This window comes from Capsicum annuum, chromosome 12 (genome assembly GCF_002878395.1).
Source record: "Capsicum annuum cultivar UCD-10X-F1 chromosome 12, UCD10Xv1.1, whole genome shotgun sequence".
In the NCBI taxonomy this organism is placed as follows: domain Eukaryota; kingdom Viridiplantae; phylum Streptophyta; class Magnoliopsida; order Solanales; family Solanaceae; genus Capsicum; species Capsicum annuum.
The window spans coordinates 204636177-204647379 of record NC_061122.1 but is presented as its reverse complement, the minus strand read 5'-3'; the positions used below and the strand labels follow the sequence as shown (position 1 = coordinate 204647379).

General features: G+C 32.1%; 1 long non-coding RNA gene across 4 annotated transcripts; it reads right to left on the bottom strand.

The window, feature by feature from the left end:
* Positions 1-1262: 1262 nt before the first annotated feature.
* Positions 1263-6238, bottom strand: LOC107850177. Of its 4 annotated transcripts, XR_001668496.2 has the most exons (6): positions 5947-6237; positions 5287-5583; positions 4939-5068; positions 4314-4573; positions 3231-3314; positions 1263-1614 (listed from the first exon to the last, which is right to left on the bottom strand). It is a non-coding gene; the product is annotated as an uncharacterized LOC107850177 (long non-coding RNA). The 4 variants fall into 4 exon arrangements; XR_007048292.1 differs by having other exon boundaries at positions 4314-4565; positions 4939-5583; positions 5947-6238; XR_007048290.1 differs by having other exon boundaries at positions 4939-5583.
* Positions 6239-11203: the final 4965 nt, after the last annotated feature.

Below are 11203 nucleotides of genomic sequence, written 5' to 3'. Positions count from 1 at the left end.
TTTAATTAAAAAGCCACACTTTTAAAGTATAGCAATATTGCCTAAAATTTGATAGTTCAAGCCACATTTTACAAAAATGATTTTAGGCCTAAAAAACTAATTATTTTGATCAAAGTGTATACATCACTAATCACATAACATATATACGTACATATATATAATCTCCCACACCGATTAACTAATAAATAATTTAAATGGATAGATTTGCAATGAACTTCAAAAAAATATGTCTTTTACCACACATACTAATTAGAAAACAACATTTCAGAGATTTGTAAATTTTTTACACAAAATCAAATGTATTTAGACGTATATAAAAATAGTTCAAAAGTTCTTTATCATTCACTTTAATCTTGATCAAGTTTGAGTTGTGGTGGCCACCATTCAAATTTGATAACCCTTATTGTTCCTACACATTCAAAATAGGGGTGGGCATGGTATGGTATATACCGACTTACCATATCGAACCAAAATTTTGATACCTTAATTTTTGGTATTATGGTATTTCGTATGGTATATGGTATACATTTTAAATTTTTTTGGTATATGATATGGTATACGGTATTTATAAATGACATACCGAAATACCAAATACCATACCGAAGTATATATAGTTACATAAGTAACTTTTATATATATATATATATATATACACAAAAAAAAATTACTTAGTATTAGTATAAAAATGGTTAGACTTTGAAACTTTCACTGCTCTATCTTGATTGAAATATCTTTTTGGTGTAATTGACTAATAAAAGAAATTGTTTGTACTTCTTTTTCAATATTTCTACATGTGTAATGCATTTTTATGATACAATTAAGACATGCTTTTGAAAATTCAAAGTAAAATACACTCGTATACGAGTATATATTGTCAAAGTTAAACAAACTATGGTTACCGATTACCATACCGTAAAATACCGAAATCAAACATCAAAATACCGAATCTTACCGAATTAATATGGTATGGTAATGGTACAATATTTTTAAAAATTGAATACTGAAATTACCATACCGACGTTTCAAATACCGTACCATACCATACCATGTCCACCCCTAATTTAAAATGCACAAAAAAATTAGAAAAAAGAATATGCTCGACAAATATTAAAATATTTTTTCTATCTGGAATGAGGAAGTATGTGAATCAAAAGTTCCGTTAATTCATTTAATCAACTTAAAAGTTCAGGATTCAAGTTTCTGGTGAATTTGAAAGATAAAATACCTTTTCATAAATCAAAGCATGAGCTGAGCCAAAAGAATTTGAAATAATTTTTTCTCTTATAGATTTGTGCATTACTCGCATCAGTTGAAGGAATGTTAGATTTGTCACTCCCTGGTATATCTTGAAAATTCAATCCAGAATTGTTTTTCACCAATTGACTAAAAAAAATGCCACATTTCTTCTCTCATTTCACTTATTTCTTCCTTCAGAAAAGTGAATTCATTAGCATGTTTTTGTTTAAGCTTGTTCATTTCGTTATTTTTTTCCAAAAAAGTTGTTGTCACTGATCTACTAAATCATCTAAATTGATCAAACTTCTCTTTTCCAAACACTGCCTCAAATGCATCATCTGGTGCTTCCCCCATATTTTGATTATTCTGAAGTTCAGACTGTCAAAAAATTAAAACAAGAAATAGGAGAAAATGGTTGTAGAATATGAGAACTATAAGTAAAAAAAATTTCTCTGTAAAAAAATGTTATTGATAACACATAGCTACTTCCAAGGAAAAAGTAACAATAGCAAAGTAATGCAGATAACAATACAATCAGTAGTAACATATATCGTGTAGGACAGGAAACTAATCTGTGTAGTTACCAAAAATTGAGTTCTCATTGAAGAACATAAACACATCAGCTAATGAATTTAAATTAATGACATCAAAAGAATAGGAAAAAAGTACATGACTATACTTCTTGGCATTGTTCTGCACTATCAAGATAATAATAGATCTGTTACAACAGCAGGAGATAACAACCATCTTTTTTTACATTGTGTATATACTACCCAGTTGTGGCAGCTTTTCCTGGTTTTGGCTAAACTTAAATGGCCTTAGATGTCTTCCTAGATTTTTTGTAAGCTTTGTGAAGTGTACATAGAACTTCTTCTTTTCTTTATGCTAGTACAATCCTTTTGTACTGATGAATATAATGTTATCTTACTCAGAAAAAAATTGTTACACTGCTAAAAGGTTCATAAGTTCATGATCTCACAGCTTACAAGGTATGATAACTAAAAGAAAGATTTAATGCTGGAAAGAACAAACTTTACGTTTAAGATAAAGAATACACTCCTGATGCTTTAGAAGTGGACAAAGTGGATCATTTGGTGACAAATGAAGTGACACAAGCGAAAAACACAGAGAACATGAACATAAAATAGAAATAGTCAGTAGATTCTGAATTAGCAAACTTCAAATTCATCTACATTCAAATAAAATGTGACATTGAGTTTAGATATGTCCAAACTGATATTAGAGAAATACATATGGTCTATCAAATATATATTCCATAGAAGTAGTGAAGTATTAGTCATGTAGATCATGAATGAAAATATAAACATGACAATGGAAGAAATAGGGCAGGCTAATGGGTATACAACACTCTTAATTCACATGTACACTCAGTAGTACAACATTACAAAATTGAATAAGAAGATGCAATTTCTTGTGACATCCAATTGTGTCATTAATCTCATACCTGTTATTGATGGTATTCCATTAATTCAATCATCAATGTAGGCTTTTCCAAAATAAAATGATAAGAATCATAACAAATATACCAAAAAATAAACTATTTTGATTTTTAGCAAGTGCATGTAAACCTACCATAAATGCAAATAGCAGAAACAAAAATGAACCTGATCTTTTCTGGGAGTTATTTCTTAAAGTACAATATGTGGAAGCAAAACAATCTATTAGTATGTCAGAGATGAAAAAACATTATATTCAATGGTCTAAAATAGTCAAAAAAGAGAGATATTGAGGCCTTCTGGAGGCATAATTATTCATCCATATTACTCAAAACTTGATCCATCCATGACACCATCTTTCAATTTTAAAGACTGATTTCTAGTATTTTGGTGACAACCTCAAGAGGAACCACTTTTGCAACCCATATAATAGTATTTTAATAATGTAGCTCTTAAGTTCACTTATGCTTCTCATGCTTTAGTACACATCATTCTGAAAACTAACAAGATCCTAGTTATGTTAGGGAAAGAAATTACCACTTCACTATTGTGTTTGTTGTGCTTCCATCCATTACAGGGCCTGTGTCAAATATTATAATCTTGTCCTCAGTTAATTATACACTGCAAAACAAGAGAAATAGTAGACAGTTCAGGGTTATATGAAACACGCACCATAGGTAAAGACAATGAAATGACTGTAGGTGCCATTGACATAACACATTATTACAAAAGTGAAAACAAGTGCAAAAAAGGAGTAGGAACAAACAGGAGTGCAACGGGATATCCAATCAGTTTTACTCAGATGTAGGGTTACAAGTAACCAGAGAAGACCGGAACTAAGCAACTACTGTCGACAGTAGGTCAAGAAAATAAATTTGAGTACATGAAGAACACTATTAAGAATAAATTTAATTAGAATGAGGGACATAAAAGAGGAAAGTTGATACTTTCCAAATATTCAATTATACATCCGTGGAATTCACTATTAGGTTCAAAAACAAAAAGTTCATTTAGTCACGAAGAAAATTGAAGCATGGACAGAATTGAATAAAGAAAATTGAAAGCATCTTGTACAATTAATATCCTAGTAGAGAATGTATATTATTGACAAGTCACATTTACAAGGTATTAAAATGATAAAAAAAAGTGAGTTCGGGAAACCGATTAATCAGTTTCAGGAAAGATTCATGTTTACTTTAGGAGAAGTCTATGTACAAAGTGTAACAACATACCATTCCTCAAAGGCTATTGACAAACTTCAACATATTCAAAATAAATATAACAATATATAAATATACAATTATAATATCATCAATTATTTGTCAAGTTATTCAGATAGTGTTTCCTTTCTATGATGCACATGGATAATTGGTGTTACATGAATTTATTTGGTGGCAAGGGTTAAAAGGTGCAAGTTCTTATTAGAGGCCAATAAACATTTGGAAGTCAACTTGCATCTTATATTTTTGAAATCAGTTATAGCTGTAGTATGAACTTTAGTACATCTTCAGAGCAAATGTATTTTTGTATGATAGCTAGCTTTCCCACAAACCACAAATGTGCATACTCAAGTAAATATAAGAACAAATAATCACTTACATGCAAGGAAAAAAAGCATACCCTGATTTCGTAGGATACCCACAAACAAACATCTTGGAGAAGCTTGTTTCCTATTCTCTGTTGCAAGATGTTGGTACCTAAATCCTTCGGCTATCATAATAACAATGTGTCCTTCCTCTCCAAGACTTTTCTTAATGAATTCGAAGAGACCACCACTTTATTCAAGAAAGAAGGGTGACTCTGGAATCAAACAACAGTCAATATCTCTGCTTGCTAAAGTGGCATACATTGCAATGAATCCTGCACCCAATTCTATTGATCTGAACTGTAAATCAAGATCTATTGTTTGTGAGAAATTACGATTTTGGACAGTTAAGCATAGAGAATATGACTTGAAAAAAAGATATATTTACAATTATTTATGCTCTTCAAAAAAATGTTTAACATACCGAAACTCACTTTAGTTATTTTTTGTACATAACAGTTATAGCGTATCTAATAAGAAGTTTTTTTTATCTTATTATATAGAGAAGAGCTTATTATTTAACAACAAAAAACCAACAATAAAGTGCCATATAATATTTGTAGTGGAGATGGATATAAGGCAGTATTTATGAGAACTTGATATAAAAAAATTCTATACTAGGCTATTTTCTATGCATAAAACTTAGTACAAGCATGTTACCACTATAACAGTCCATCAGGTTCACCAAACCAATGCCGTTCTCAGTACTTTGAGCTTCAACATTCTCTGCATTGATGGCACGTTGAGCCTTCTCTATGGTAGTATCAAAAGAAAATGACTTGTCGATGACCTGATAAGAAAACAAGCTATCTTTACATAACAGCAGTCCAAAATGAGGACCACTATAAACTACTAGTTGCATAACTCAAATAATAGGGGAATCTACCAAAATGAGATTTCCAGATGGTACTTTAAAAATAAAAGGGAAGCCCGATGCAGTAAAGCTCCCCCTATGCTTAGGTTGTAGGGAAGGGCACGGCCATAAGGGTTAATTGAACGCAACCTTACCTTGCATTTTTACGAGAGGCTATTTTTAAGGCTTAAACCTGCAAGCTCCTGGTCACATAGACAAAACTTTACCAGTTACTTCAAGGCTCTCCTTCAGACAGTATTCTATACTTTTCATATTGAGTAATAAAGTTTATGCTTTGCACTTTGCATGAAACAAAGTCTGCAAAACAGTTTATGTGACAGAACAAAATATAATAAATTTTAACATGAAGAAATGATAAATACGAGAATATCATTGTTAATTGTCTTGGCTATCCCAGCAACAACAACTTTGAGAGAACACCGCCTAATTTCCTACAAAAGGGAGTAGGATTATTCTAAGAACGCTTGCAAATGAACAAAATTTCTCTTTTATAAAGTCAAGAATTAATATCACCAAGGACTATCAGGACTCAAAATTAGATACCAAATAATGCATATAACAGTAGTTGGTTCCATTTATCATTACAATGAAAGTATCACTACGTCATTATATTAACACACTACGACGATACTACCTAAACTTCTTATCGTAATAGTGTATAATTAAACCATGCTTAGTACTATTGTTTTCAAGTTATGAATAACTAATTATAAGGAGAAAATGAAAACAGAGAATCAAAATTATGAATAATTGAATGTAAATTAGAAGAAGAGAGAAAAGGATGAAAAACTTACCTTCGATTTTGAACTAGGTGGCTGATGCCTTGGGTAAGACGGAGGAGGAAGGTCGTAGTTTTATTTCACAGCGAGAGGGAGGGAAAAGAATAATTATAATTCAATTCCACATTTCAGATGAACACTAGTTGTATTTCAGAGGAAGGTCATGTAGTTTGATTTTGCGGCGGCCAGCGAGAGATAAGGAAAAGTAAAATTATGTTTTATGATTTTTTTTTTGTATAATTAGAAATTGGAAGGAATTAAATTAGAGGGAATATCATATTTTAGTGTTAAAAATATTGGAGGGAATATCATATTTTTACATAAATTTTATAAAATTTATAAGACAACACTTATATATTATTGTTTTCAAATATTAAAATCAACCACATTCTAATAGTGTAATCATATTTACAAAAAGCGCTGCCAATTAGATTAAGATATGGCAACACATATAAAGTGTAGCCTATAGCTTTAAAGAGTACGCTTTACAAGCTTTGTCAAAATTATCGTGGCTTAAAGTTAAAAATTAGGACTATATTTTAAAAGTGTGCCCAAAAATATTTTAATTAACACTTTACAAGTGTTGTACATATTTAGTATGGCCTTAGGCCAAAAATATTGTTGTGACATCTCAAGCCTTTGCTGGTTACATAGTTCTGTAACACAGGGATGGCTACTAAGGGTCACACCCTCTACTAACAGGTGAGCCTCCATTCTTGGATTTACTCAGTGCTAAATCCTACTCCCAACTAAATTTACACTATTACTGAATTGAACTGAACTAAATTCACTGAACATAACAACTGACATTGCTCATCATGATCATAACATCTGAGTAAATGGTAATATTCATGGTTTAATTAAAATCATTGTTTGAAAGATCTGAAGTCATGTTAAACATGTAGGTATTGGGTGTTCATAACCCGCTAGCATTGAATGACCATAATTTATGACAATAAGCTTTTAAAACAATAATATGGGATCATGGTTCAAAATCCAAAAGCATAGATACTTCACCAAAGATGTGAGAATCATAAACTTGAGCATGAGAATGCCTTAAACATGAGGAAACAATAAAATTACATGGCTAAATTCATAATCTGGGGATTATTTCCTAAAATAAATTGATCATGACATGGGGGTTGCAACACCTAAAACATGATATAACTTATTCCAATTGAAAATAATAGTAAACATAACTTCTAATTGAATTAATAAGAAATTTATAGATTTATTTTATCTTAAAACATGTATAAACTCATGAATTAAACCAAAAGAGAGTTTTTGGACTCCATGGGTGAAAGGGACCATGGATGAACATCCTACATACCTTAATCTTCTTAACTTGAGAAAGAAACCCTATTCTTGATGCTTTCTTAAATGTTCTTAAACTTGGGGAGCTTGAATTTTTGATTACTTGCGGAAAAAGGAATTAAATTTGTGCTTGGGGAAGAAGGAGAGTTTTCTTGAGAGTGATTTTGAGAAAAAAGGCAAATAATGCCCTAAATTATTCCCCAAGTTATGTTATGAATGATTTGGGTTGAGAGAGAAAAGTCCTAATTGCCCATCAATCATTTAAATTAAGAACTAAATGCAACATCCTCACCGAGATGTGGTCTTATCGTAGTTGAAGGATTTGCTCACCACGACGCGGTCAACATGAAGTCGGGAATAATGTCGTGATGCGGGCTTACCATAGAGACTGACTTTTTTGTGATCCAAACATGCCACAAACCTTGTCCGAAAAATCTATAACTCCTCTAGGGCATACCTTTTACATCCTTGAACATGAATTAAATCAAAAACCAATGTCTCAATGTCAAGAAGACCAAAATAAAAATCCTCAATATTTAAGGGACTTAAAAATGACTAAGTCCCCAACACATAATGAAAATTTCAATCCTTAAGCCCCTTATGCAAGGAACTAGGAGCTGAATCGAGCTAAGAATATTATGGAGTATTACAACAAGTGAGCAAAGATCAAATGGAAAATTACCAAATTCTCAATGTTCTTCTTCAGGATAGTCACTCCTCTACTAGACCACCATAGTTTAATGGATAACACTACTCTTACTGGAAAAATAGATTCGGAATGTTTGTCCAATAAAATAATTTTCAAGCCTGGATTGTCATCAAGAAGGTTTCAAAGCCAATTTCAGGACTCAAAGAGAAGCAAAAGGACAAAGATAAAGAATGTTGGTTTGAAGTCTCTTGAAAATTTAGGAAACCAAGGATACCATTCTGGAAGATGGAGATCTTTACAACATGAAATATGACAAACTACGAGGTAACCTCATTGCATGTAAATGAAATTATATTAACAGGTCTCACGAGGAGGAAAAAAGAAACTAGTAGCCTTCAACGCTCATCTAATTGAAGGAGAGGACATTCTGGAAGATGAAAATAGCGAAAGGATGGCCCTATTAATCATGGAGAAAGGCAGATTCTGAGACAGAGAAAACAAAAATCCAAAGAAGCCAAAAAATAATGACTCTTCTACAAACGATGATCATTGTTATCATTGTGAAAGGCCTGGACACTTCAATAGAAAATATCCAGAAATAAGAAGAAGAACATCTAGAAAGAATCCAAACTTTGGATCCTGGACTGATGAAGATGAAACTGAAGAAAAAATAGAAGCTGCCAATATGTTCGTCATGGAAATAGGTGAATCTAGCAATGTAAGACTACACGATTGTCATAATTACAATACTCTTGAATTTAATTTGGATATGATAATTGATGATCTTCTTATGGTTATATATGAATATAACAAACTCGCTCAAGAAAAGAAATTATCCAATAGAAATTGAAGCATGTTAAATTTAAATTGACTTACTTCATGCAGAGATTGATGATGTAAAAATGAAATTAAACAGTATTAATAGATCACCAAGTCATATATTCATGAGATAAAACTCTTTCAAAAACTATTCAAGTTCTTCATCAGAATCGTTTAAATCAGCTAAGGCATCCTTCCCCTCCCGAGGACAGTCTGTTTCATCAATGGATAAAGAAGAAACAAATCCTACAGCTATAGGATAAGTCTAAAAGTGTGTGGGTTTAGAATCCCAAAGTAAGCACATCTAACCTTCAAGGACCCAAGACCACTTAGGTACCTAAACAAAATTAATTTTCTTATTTTGCAGGAACAGATTCGTAAGTAAGAACTATAAGAAGAGAATGTGGGTCATTGATAACAAATGTTCTAGACACATGACCGAAGAGAAGGAAAAATTTTCTACCTTATAGAAAATAGATAAAGGATCATTCAAATTCGATGACAAACGCTAGAGGCAAATCATTGGAATTGGCTCAATGAGGCTTAACTCCTCATGTGAGTTTACTGAAGTTTATTTGGTAGACGACCTCAAGCATGACTTTCTCAACATTAGTCAGTTATGCTGGATTTGGAGTCTCTTCAATGCTGAAAGTGGCTCCATGAAACATGACAAGCGAGACATCTCTCTCATCGGTAAATATATTGATAACATCTATGTTTTAAATAGTCCTAACATTTCTACCTTAACCTACCTTACTGTGAAAACTAATGTTGTCTGGTTGTGGAACAGAAATCTTGGGCATACCAGAATTCATGTCATTGAGAAGTTGTCCAAACTGTAACTGGTGAAAGGTCTACCAAAACTCAAGTTTGAAAAATATCACATGTGTGATGCTTGTCAATGGGGTAAACTGACTCGGGCACCATTCAAAGTCAAAGGCATATTCTCAACTACCAAACCTCTTTAAAAAATCCACATAGATTTTTTTGACCCCACCAAGACCTCGAGTATTACTGGAAAGAGATATGTTTTTGTTATAGTTGATGACTGCTCACGTTTTAATTGGGTAATGTTTCTTGCTCATAAACTAGGAATTTCATAAGCATTGAGACTTTTTGTAGAAAAGTACAAAGAGCAGTTTGACACCTCAGCACTTATGTTCACAACGATCAAGGGGAAGAATTTTAAAAAAAACACTTGAGAGATACTGTGCTCAGAACTTCTCATCACCTCGGTCTCGTCAACAAAATGGTGTGGTGGAATGAATGAATTTCTCCCTTAACTTTTGGATGGAAGCAGTAAGAACAACATGTCACATCATCAATAGATGCCTTATAAGACCTATTCAATAAAAGGCTCCTTACAAACTTTGGAGAGAAAAGAAGCCCAACATCATCTAATTTCACACTTTTAGATGCAAATGCTTTATCTATAACAATGGAAAAATAGCTTGGGAACATTCAATCCATGAAGTGACAGAGGTATTTTCCTTAGATATTCTCCCACTAGTCGTGCTTACAGGTTTTACAATAAAAGAACCTTATATGTTAAAGAATCTATGCATATTGTATTTGATGAATCTAATCACCCCTATAAGTTTAAGTGTTGATGAAGAACGGGTAAGTAATCTAGAATATAGAGAAAATGATAGCAAAATCTTTGAGACATCACAAGACAAGTCAACTATATTCTCTCCGGAGTCAACTTCTATAGCAGAAGCAATGAAACCAAGTGTTACAAGAGAATTAAAACACGATGCAAGCTATCCAAATAAACTCATCATTGGAAATCTAAAAGATAGGGTCCAAACAGGAGAATTATTGAGAAAGCAAATGTCTGTTGCCCTTGTATCGCAAATCGGGCTGAAGAAAACTGATAAATCCCTTAAAGATGAATCATGGGTCAATGCTATGAAGGAAGAATTGGACTAGTTTGAACAAAATTAGGTTTGGACTTTAGTTGCAATACCAAAAAATTGCTTGGTAATTGGAACTAGATGGGTCTATAGAAAAAAATTAAATGAAGAATCTAAGGTGATTAGAAATAAAGCCAGACTGGTAGCTCAAGGCTATTTTAAACAAGCAGGTATTGATTATGACGAAACCTTTGCCCCTGTGGCAAGGTAATAGTCAATTCAGATTTTATCACTTTGCTTTTTTCAAATGTTTTAAGCTATATTAAATGGATGTCGAAAGCTCATTTTTAAATGGTTTTATACATGAGAAAGATTTTGTAAAACAACCCCCAGGATTTAAGAATCTGTCATATCCAAATCCTATTTTTTAATTATCAAAAGCACTATATGGTCTCAAGCAAACCCCTAAGGCTTGGTATGAGAAATTGAGTACTTTCTTAATAAACAATAATTTTCAAAGGGGTAAATGTGATACAACTTTGTTCATATAGAAGCATGATTCAAATCATCTTATAGTGCAAATTTACATTGATGATGTCATTTTTGGTAGTTCTATTATCTCTTTGTGTGAAAT